Source organism: Eubalaena glacialis, chromosome 2, assembly GCF_028564815.1.
Source record: "Eubalaena glacialis isolate mEubGla1 chromosome 2, mEubGla1.1.hap2.+ XY, whole genome shotgun sequence".
In the NCBI taxonomy this organism is placed as follows: Eukaryota; Metazoa; Chordata; class Mammalia; order Artiodactyla; family Balaenidae; genus Eubalaena; species Eubalaena glacialis.
Genome location: NC_083717.1, coordinates 77,223,944 through 77,235,147, shown reverse-complemented (window position 1 = coordinate 77,235,147; position 11,204 = coordinate 77,223,944).

Here is an 11,204-nt window from a genome sequence, read left to right as displayed (position 1 = left end):
GCCTTGAAATATATCCTACTGGTTCTGTTTCTCTGGAGAAACCTGACTGATAGGCCCACATACCAGAAATAGGTCAGAAAAGATAATAATTAAATAAACCCATAGCTCTGCTGCATCCGTGCTCACCACACACCCTCTTATTGCTTATGCAGGGTCTCAGGTCTCTGACACCTAGGGGAACACAGACCTCAATAGTCCAGCCACAGTGAGATAACAAGTTGGCATCTTGGCTGCACTGTGCATATTTTCCAAACCAAAATATCAGAGTACCAGGCCTGACAGATAAAAACATACTTACAGGAAAAATTGGAGAGCATATTTGAAACTGGGTCTGTTCCAAAAAATCAGGATGTACAATTGTTGTATGTAGATATCATTCAGGTTTGCTTCACCCCCATCAGTTCCCCTGGTCCACACAAACTCTAAATATACCTCACGAAGCTTCTAGATACTTCAAGATTAAGGATCTCCCAATTATTCAACAAATATCCAATGAGCATGAAGCAGGCCAGACACCATCTTGGCATTTTTAAAAAAATTTTTATTGGAGTATAGTTGCTTTACATGTTGTGTTAGTTTCTGTTGTACAACAATGTGAAACTGCTATACGTGTACACATATCCCCTCTTTTTTGGATTTCCTTCCCATTTAGGTCACCACAGAGCATTGAGTAGAGTTCCCTGTGCTATACATTAGGTTCTCATTAGTTATCTCTTTTATACCATCTTCGCATTTTAAATAAAAGGAACAGGATACCATTCCTAGTCACTGATAATTCAGAGCCTGCTGAGACAGATGGGCAAGTAAGGAGGTGATTACAAAACAGGAACACTGGTGCCCTGACAAAGCCAAACCCCAGGTACATCCCAAGACTGCACCATCCAGCCCCCAAGCCCTCACAGGAGAGCTTCCCTTCTGTGCCATTTCATCCCTTTTTAAATTCAACAAAGGCTAACTGTAGTGTCCAATGTAACTAAATTCATTTCTCTGCAGGCTAGGGTCATTTCATCTGCCCACATCCATAGCTCTTGATCATCTGAGGAAAAATCAGAGTTCAAGGTCCACCCCACTGATAGCAATCCAACATCAGCCTGGCCCTTTGACCTGCTCAGGCAGGCCTCATGGTCACCAGTGGCTATCCCAGGCCTCTGGGTCCAAGGACCCTTTCCTCACACGTTGCTTTTGAGAAAGACTAGACTAAGAAACATTAGCTCCTACATTCATCTCTCCTAGACTAGCCTCCCCCACCGGCTAATATTTCTGGACTGTGGAAGCTGCTTTCCCAGAATCTGGGGCAGTGCCTGGTCCAGTCTAAGTGCTCAGTGCCCGATGCTGAAGGGAGAGAGGGAAGGAATGAAAGAGCCTTTACAGATGAGAAAATTCAGCAGCAAAGTGAAAAACACACCAGCCTGCCAGAGGGGGAGTCCTAGATCTGAGTACTGTCAGCTCTTAACTTTCAGTGTGACTTGGGGCAAACAGTTAAACCTTTCTGACTCCCAGTTTCCTCATCCGTAATGATGGGATCATAACAGTGTCTGCCTCATAGAGATAAGATGAGATGTCTAGAGCGCACTCAGTCAAGTGTCTGGCAGACAATTAACACTCTATATAAGTTAATTTCACTGTTATAATCCTCATATCACCACTCTGGACCTGCAATTCCTCACCTACAAAATGAGGGGTTAAACCACATGACCCCCAACACCCTTCACGTCCAACAGCTCTGCCACTTGGTAAGGCAGAAATGGACTCTTTTTACATCAGCCCCACTTCACAAATGACGATGACTGAGGAGAGCAGAGGTGCTGAAGCCCAAGTTTGAATTCTGCCCCAAGCACTCAGCCCAGCTCCAGCATCCAGTTCAGTACGATGCTGTTCCTAAATCCAGCTGAAAGGCTTCCATCCCTGGCTCTGCCCTCCCCAACTTGACTTGTGTCCTGCCTCTTGTTGCCAGACTAAGCTAATATTAAATCTTACTGTTCAGCACATACTGTGTTGCTATTGATTGTCACATTGTGTCTCAGATTAGTTTTAATGCTTTATACATTCAGCCATGCAGAGCTTGCTAGAACTAGTCCAGAGTCACCTCTCAACTCCCTGAAGGCTTCAGAATGTTTTCAGGACTGTGAATTTCTTAGAAGATTGAACCAAGTGTTCACTGAACAACTGGCAACTTTCATTGGACAACTGACATTGAACAACTAAGGAAAGGAACCTCAAAATCTCTGTCTGCGAAGAATATAAATTATGAATGATCAATTTCAGTGACTCCCAGTGCATGAATCATTTCAGTAATAAAACTGTTTGGGGAAAGACTGAAGGATTGTGTCTCTTAATCTTACTCTCCCAGAGTTCTGTTATTAAATGTGTCCAGGGCCAACAATGGGTTATGGATTCATTTGAAGAATCACATAATCCTTCAAAACTATCAGGATGCAAGTGGAATTTGAAAGTGGAATTGCACAGAAGATTTTTTGCTCGCTAGAGTTAGTCAGTAGGGCTGAGGCATATGGGTAATTTTTCTCTCATTAACGAATCTTTCAATACTTGCAAAGTAACTGCACTTATCTGGGACAAACCAGGTAGACTGCTACAGCTTTTCTTATGTCATATTCTCCTTCCCCAATGAAAGAAAGCTTCCACTTTTTCTATAAAGGTTGCTGTCATTTCTCTCTATTCCTTCCTCCAAAAAAGAAAATCACAAGTTTAGCTAAAATTTAGGTTGCAAAATGTTTCACAAGTTAATAGTTCATTATTCCATATTGATTCCTGTTAGTGCTGACTCCTAAGTAGACTGTGAGATTCTTAGCAGCAGAAACACCAGCAGAAGCTTCCCCTGAGTTCTCCCACATGCCTAGAACAGCAGTTCTCAACCAGGGCAATTTTGCACCCCAGGGGACATTTGGCAGCTACTGGACACATTTTGATTGTCACAACTGGGCTATGGTGGCTGCTACTTGGCATCAGGTAGGTAGAGGTCAGGATGCTGCTAGACATCCAGTGCATAGGATGGCTCCCTCAACAAAGGATTAGCCTGCCTGAATGAGTGTTCTCCAGAGAAACAGAATGAATAAATATATAATTTATATTTATTTCTATTTAATATTTTATTATTCTTTCATAATATTTATAATATAATTATAACCCTTTATTATATTACAATATAATTATAATATAAATATATTATAATTATATTATAATATATTACTATAATATAACAATGTTATAGTATATTAAATATATTATGATATATTCATTATATATAATTATATAATATATTACTATATTTAATATATTAATATAACATATTATATTAATATATTACAATATAATTATAATATTATAATACTATAATATTATAATATTACAATATTATAATATTGTGTAGAATTGGCTTACACTCTTATGGAGGCTGGCAAGTCTAAAATCTGCAGAGCCAATGTCTTAGTTCAAGTCTAAAGGCCAGCAGGCTGCTATAGAACCTGAAAGAGCTGATTGATATCCCAATTCAAAGTCCATTATTCAGGATGATTCTCTCCTACTTAGGGAAGGGTAAGCCTTTTGTGCTATTCAGGCCTTCAACTGGTTGGATGAGGCCCACCCAACATTGGGGAGGGCAATCTGCTTTACTCAAAGTCACCAATTTAAATATTAATCTCATCCCAAAACACCCTCACAGAAACACCCAGAGTAATGTTTGACCAAATATCTGGGTACCCTCGGACCCAGTCAAATAGACACATAAAATTAACCATCACACCACCAAAAATGTCCATAGGGCTGTGGTTGAGAAATTCTGATCCAGAATCATTCTAGGCACATAATAAATGCTCAGCAATGTTTGTTGATGGAATACAACCGGCTTGTGTTCATGTTAAGATAAAGGAGGGCTCTAAAGTGGGGTAGGGTGGTCAGGGGATTCATGGAGGAGATGGGCCAGGTAGAGAATTGTACATATAGGTGGAACTTGGGTGGACAGGAAGGATACATCCCAGAATGGGAGAAGCCACATTCCATGATGCACGCAAGGGAACCCCGTCAGCTAAAACCCTAAAGACACACTCGAGACTACAGGGGTCTTAGTAGAATAGAACCCACTGTGAAATTTGAATGAATGATGCGGTCTTGTTTTTAAAACCATTGAAATTATGTGTTTTGGGGAAGGAGAGTAGGAGAAAATGGATCTTTAGCACGATTTATATTTATATAAATAGAGCCACTAGTTAATATTAGCACATTTTACAGATGAAGGAACTGAGACAGGAAGACATTAACCACAGAGTTTGGGAATTTTTGCTTTACAGTTTGGTAAATGTGCTTACTTATGTCTCCTGACATGAGTTGGAGGTTATTAGAGACGATACCATTAATGCACAGGATTATGTGGTGTTTACAGTGCTGGCTCTGGAGCCAGGGCATGTGGGCTCAAACTGGCTCCACCACTTAGTAGATCACAACCTTGGGCAAGAGGCCAAACTTGTGAATAGTAAATAAGTTCATACATATAAAGCAGGCAGAATAGGGCCAGTCAGGCACATAGAAAATGCTCAGTCATGTTGGCTGTTCTTATTATCACCATTCTTTTTAATCCCAGTTCCTTAACACCAGCTATAAGGTTCTGTTGGATTCCCACCCCAATAAACAGCATCAAATCGTCTGGTGGCAAAACGAAAGAGGCATTAGCAAGCCCCTTTCAGGACTTTCCCAACTATTTTCAATATGATACTTGCACAGATCTCTCAAAATTAAGTGATTTCAATGGCACTGAGTTTAAACCATTTTCTCCTGCAGCCTTCTTATTAAGCCTGTAGTTTAGACAAGCAAACAGCAAAACAAGCATGTACAAGCTGCTGCTTTGAGTAGCCAGCTGAGAAATGATGCCGCCCAGAGGGGTGGGTGTGTGTATGGGTGGGTGTAAGAGAGAGAGAGAGAGAGAGAGAGAGAGAGAGAGAGAGAGAGAGAGAGAGAGAGATGTGGGGAGAGGGAGAAAAGGAGGATGTGTACCAGGACAAGCTGGAGTTTCTAAGCACACAGCATCAGGTTGCAGGGGGCAGGGACCCTTACACATCCCCCGCAATCAGCACCTTCACATGCAACTTCTGTGTCCAATTTTCAAAAAAGAAACAAAAAACAAACAAACAAAAAACCCACAGTAGAGGGAGGGAAGGGCGATTCCCCATTACAGCTACCTCCCTGGCTTTTCATTAAAAGGGAAGGCTCATTAAATAGGAAAGAATCCAGAGGGGAGTCCCAAGCTATTGAGAAGGCTGGAGGCCGTGCCAATGAAATGAACCAGGCAGATTGAACATAGAAAAGAGACACTAATGGGAGCTGAAGGGCAATGGTATGGATGGGAATTAAATATGTTATGTGTAGAATCCAGTTGCAATGAGCAGGTACAAAATACTGAATGTCTTTCTACTACTTAGAATAGTCTAAAAATGCAATTCACTATCAATGGGTAGTGAGCTCCCCGTCATTAGAGTGATACAAGAAGAGGGTGAATGATCATTGTGTGGGGTGATGATTTCATACTTTAAAGTGATTTCTAATTATACAGTTCCCAAATTTAAAACTTGCATTGCCTATTTGGATGTGAGGTTTAGATCTTGCTTATTTTCTTTACCTTCCTCAAGCATAACTCTATACTAGTGATAGAAAAGAGTTTCTATCTCCAAATGCAGCTCTTGTTGATTGTTCCTGGCTGGCTGGAACACTGTGTTAAGAAGGTTTCTAAGATTGTGTGATGTGATAGATTGGTAATGTCTGCTAAGGACAAAAGAGAAAGCAAAGGAGTTTCATTTTTCATTCCTATTGTATATGCAGTAGCTATAATATATAATAAGGATAATATCTTTAAACTATTTTTAATCTAATTTTTCTTATCAATGAGCAAAAATTTTCCCTTCCCACTTTTCCTTCCCATTGTGCTGGTTAGGGCATGAGGTTTATTGCCTCAGAGAAGGAGCAGCAGGATGGATCCACCTAGATCAAAGAGTCATTAAGTAAGAAAGAAGAAAGATACGATGTAGAACAATTTCTAAGGGACAAAAGAGAAAGTAGAGACCTTCCTGGGAGGAAGTGGAGAGTTGTAGAAAGGATGAACCTAGGAAGAAGTAGCTGCCTGAAACCCCCCTACCTCTAAGCCTTAGCTCAGGGCAGGGAGTGGGGACAGATAGAAACTGTGAGGGAAAGAATGAAAAGCTGAATCCAGAGCAGATCCAGCGCAGATCCAGCGCATTTCCTGTTTGGAATTCCCGGGGAAAGCAACTTGCCCTGCATCTGTGCTACCATGGAGCAGCCACAGCAGGTAGAAATGACGGTGTGGGATGTGCAGGAAGACTCAGCGCCCCTGAACATCTCTGCTCACACGAAGTGTGGAGGTGTCTGGAAGTTCCACCTGGCAAGGGACAAAGAAGGACACAGAGCTGAGAGCGAGGGGCCCACCTTGGGTGGCCATTGTGAGAGGCCAAGTGACCAGGTGGAGGATGTGGTTGATGCTCAGGGGACCTATAAGGCCAGTAAAGACTGAGATGGGGTTGAATCAACAGGGGGGACCACCAAGCCCTGAAGGTACCAAGATATCAGAGCCCAAGTTACACCACGGTGGATGTGTCTGCAGCAAATGCACAAGGACAGAGGCTGGAGGGAGTCCAGACGGAGTCCAGACGGAGGTCAGAGGAAGCTGATAGAGAAGCACAGCACTCGGATGAGGAGTCTTTTCATACAAGTTGTGAGGATAGGAAGCTTCCTTTGCTCAGAGGCACTAGGGAATGGGGAAGGGAGGGGACACCCTCTGAAAGCTCTGACAGTGAGCCTAACCTTTAAATTGACTGACTAGGGACTTCCCTGGTGGTGCAGTGGTTAAGAATCCACCTGCCAATGCAGGGAACACGGGTTTGATCCCTGGCCCAGGAAGATCCCACATGCCGCAGAGCAACTAAGCCCATGCACCACAACTACTGAGCCTGTGTTCTAGAGCCCACGAGCCACAACTGCTGAGCACGTGTGCCACAACTAATGAAGCCCGCGCACCTAGAGCCGGTGCTCCACAACAAGAGAAGCCACCACAATGAGAAGCCCGCAACAAAGAGTAGCCCCCGTTCACAACAACTAGAGAAAGCCCGCGCGCAGCAACGAAGACCCAACGCAGCCAAAAATAAATGAACGAATGAATGAATAAATAAATAAATTGAATTAATTTATTTTAAAAAATAAAAATAAATTGACTAATTGCTCCTAAGGCCCTTTTAACCCTGGAAAGACTCAGTTTCCTTTAATTGGCAAGTGTAAGAGTCATTGTGTAAGATATGGTTGAGACGGAACTGCTTTTTCCAAACGTGAGCATGACCATTTCAGCATCTCTGCCACCTCCCTCTCACACACACACATGCACACACACACACACACCATAAGTGTATGTGCAGTCAATCACAAGAACCCGACAAGAATAGCTAGAACAAAGGTCTGGAAGACTTCTCAAGAAGAGAGGGAAAGAAATGAAAGGACTGGGTATGCAGGAGCAACGGGCATCAGTGGAGCTTGTTAGAATTCCAGATAGCAGACCACACCCTAGACCTACTGCATCTTTTTTTTTTCTTTTTTTCTTTCCAGCTTTATTGAGATATAATGGACGTATGACATTGTGTAAGTTTAAGGCATACAATGTGATGATCTGATGCATGTATATATTGTTTACCATATACATATATGTATATATGTTCACCACAATAAGGTTAGTTAACACATCCTTCACCTCCCATAATTACCATTTTGTTGTTGTTATTATGATGAGAACATTTAAGATTCATTCTCTCAGCAATTTTCAAGTACACAATATAGAATTGTTAACTATAGTCACCATGCTGTAATTAGCTCCCCAAACTTACTCCTCTTACAACTGGAAGTTTGTACCATTTGTCCAACATCTCCCCATCTCCCCTGCCCTCCAGCACCTGGCAACCACTGTCTCCTCTCTGCTCGTGTGAGTTCAGTTTTTTCAGACTCCACGTATAAATGAGATCATACAGTATTTGTGTTTCTCTGTCCCTACTGCATCTTAACATGATCCCAGGTGATTTGTGTTCACATGTGAGTTTGAGAGGTGCTATGTAACATGATTTAACACAATCAAATCAACAGAACAATTCTATGAATCAAAGAGTATTCTCCCCATTTTGCAGATGAGCAAACTGAGACCCAGTCAAGATCACCTATGCAGTAAGTAGTAAAACCAAGATACCAACCCAAACTCTGACTTCAGAGCCCACCCCTCTTCTCTATACCAAAAATGTAGGCTTCTTCACTATTTTTTTCTGGTCAAATGTGTGTTTACAATTGCAATGTTGCATGCCTAGAATGTTTTGGAATGATCTGTGGAGACAGAGCAATGACAAGATTTCCTGTTCCAATACGTTTTCCAGAGTAAAACACCAGATATTCATGATTCAATCCATGCCCAGGATTCTGTGTGATCAAAAGCCCCCAGTATTTTAAGCTTTGGGGCAATTCATAGCTATCATGTCTAAATTGTTCTGCTTGTTCTAAATTTGCCCTGCATGTGTACCTTTCAAGAATAGTTCTTTTAGCTGATAAACCCCTGTTTTCAAATGCAAATGTGTTTTGAAATGTATCTGTTCAATCACTTCTCCCTCAAAATCATACTATAGCTGAATTACTCCAAAGGAATCTGTAGTGAAGCACGGAACATTTTCAAGCATAATCCTGTGGTGTTTTCATCTAAAAAGGTGACTAACAGCTTGCATAAGCTTATACCCAGACTTAAAGCTTAAAAATCCCTGTGGAGTTTGCAAAGGGCGTTGAGAAAGCAAGCCAAACCTGGGAAACAGAAATGTCTTTGCATGCTGACTTATCTACCAGTCATGAAACCAGTCCAATTTAAAATTGCTGCTACTCATTTCAGCTCCACAACCTCTATTCCTGAGAGTGAGTTAAAAAAGCACTCTTTCCTCTGTTAAGAAAAATAAGAAATGGCTCATAGCCAGCACATGTTAATTAGATCATGCAAGGTGGCGAAAAGGGATCTGAAGTAAGATGAAACCTATTGCCACCTGACATCAAGTAGGTAATTATAAATATACGTTTTGGAAAAATGAATGAAATCTAGCCTTGGGTCTGGAATTAAGCAGCTCTGTGACCTTGGGGAACTCACTCTCCTCTCCAGGTTCATCTTTTTGGGCCTCGATGATTTCCTAAGATTCATTCCAGATTCACAGTCTCAAATTTTAATTATGTGCTAAGTGTAACATACTTAATTGAAGGATGGCATATCGACAAAGATAATTAAGAAGATGACAAGGCAGCATGGGAACTAGTCATTACGTAATATGGAATACAAAATGTTGTTTACACTCTCTAAAGCTATATAAGATTCTGTGTGCATGTGAATGAAAGCTGGAAGGAAAGAGGGAACAAAGAGAACAGAGTGAGATCATGGGTGAGTGAAGTTTCCTTATATTTTGATTTTCATTAATTTGCTGTTTGATGTTTAAAAACCATAATTTTAGGTAAGCATTTCATATATTAACGCATATATGTGGAATCCAGAAAAATGGCAGGTGAACCTATTTTCAGGGCAGGAATAGAGATGCAGACGTAGAAAACGGACATGTGGACACGGGGGGGGGAAGGGGAGGTTGGGACGAACTGGGAGATCAGGATTGACAATAAATACACTACCATGTATAAAATAGCTAGTGGGAACCTGCTGTATAGCACAGGGAGCTCAGCTCGGTGCTCTGTGATGACCTAGATGGGTGGGATGCGGGGGGTAGGAGGGAGGTTCAAGAGGGCAGGGATATAGGGATACGTATAGCTGATTTACTTTGTTGTACAGCAGAAACTCACACAACATTGTGAGGCAGTTATACTCCAATTAAAAAAACAAAAGAAAAACTATTTTGGTAGTTTGCTGTCATTTATTTTCTCAGCTTCCAAAGTGATGGTAGCCAGGTTGCTCTCATTGCTATTTAAGGATTGTGTCACTTTCCAGAGCTCAGTAGTGTTTCCAAAGCTGTCCTACACCAGTGCTCCAGGAGGTAGATCCCCATCTTCTCAGCCCAAACCTACAAACATAGGTCCTGTGTTTGCCTTTCCCTCTACTGCTGGCTGGGAGAGAACAGGTACTGCACGTAAGGGTCCAATCAGAGCACCTCAGGTGGGAACGGACTATGGAGTTTGCTCTGCCCTTCCTCTGAGGTAGTCCCTTTGGAGTGTCCACCTGGTTCATGAATAAGCCTTTCACTGCCCACCCTTGATCCACAACCAAGGGCCCCAGCAGCCATTTTGGACAATATGTCTCATCTTACCACCATGGCAGCCTTTGACTGGACCAGTGCTGAGAACCTGACCCATGACGGCCAATCAGAGCCGCTTTGCCAGACATTTGAAATTGGGACTAAGAAACAGTCAGTATCTCTTGAGATGGCTAAATCCAAAACCTGCCATTGTATCAGCTTGGGTGCTTTGGAATAAACATTTTTGATCACCCATGTGGATTGTAAAAGCAGAGAAAGTTCATATGGGGGACGAAATGTCAGTGAGGAGAGAATGAGTCAGTATGCATTTTTGCTTCCACCCCTTCCTCAGGGATGCTGCAACCTGCCCTTGGGTTCTGTGAAACAGCCTGAATCCTTAACTAAAGGCTCCTTTCAGCTTAAGTGAAGGCAAGTTCGTTTCTATTACTTGTTATCAAAATTGTCCTAATACACCTGCCCTTCCTCTATTTATCTGTGGGAACAAGCCATACAAGTCCCTGTGTAACCTGGCCCTGCGAAGGTCCCCACCTTGTAGCCCACTCACACCCTGGCCATGGGGGGGGCCTCAGCTGGTACTGCCCAATGCCTTATTGCCTCTTGTCTCTGAGCCTTGCTGGCTGCTCTGCCTGAAATGTCCTCCAGCTACTGAGCTCTGTTCCCAGCCTGAAGGCATAAGCAGGTAAAAAGCCTGTCTGCAGGGGTCTGCTTGCTTCCTGCCTTTCTTCAGCCTTGCATATGATTAAAGCACTCACACTGAGTGCTGCCTGGGATGCTGGGAGCTGCTTTTTCTGTTCTGCTAGCCAGAACAGACTGAAGTTTCAGAGAGCGCGCCCTCCCGGGAAGCTGAGGGAGACAGGTCTTGTTGCTCCAGCCGAAGATGATGCTGTTCTCATTAGGTTTTTCTGCATTCTTTATTTATAAGGACTT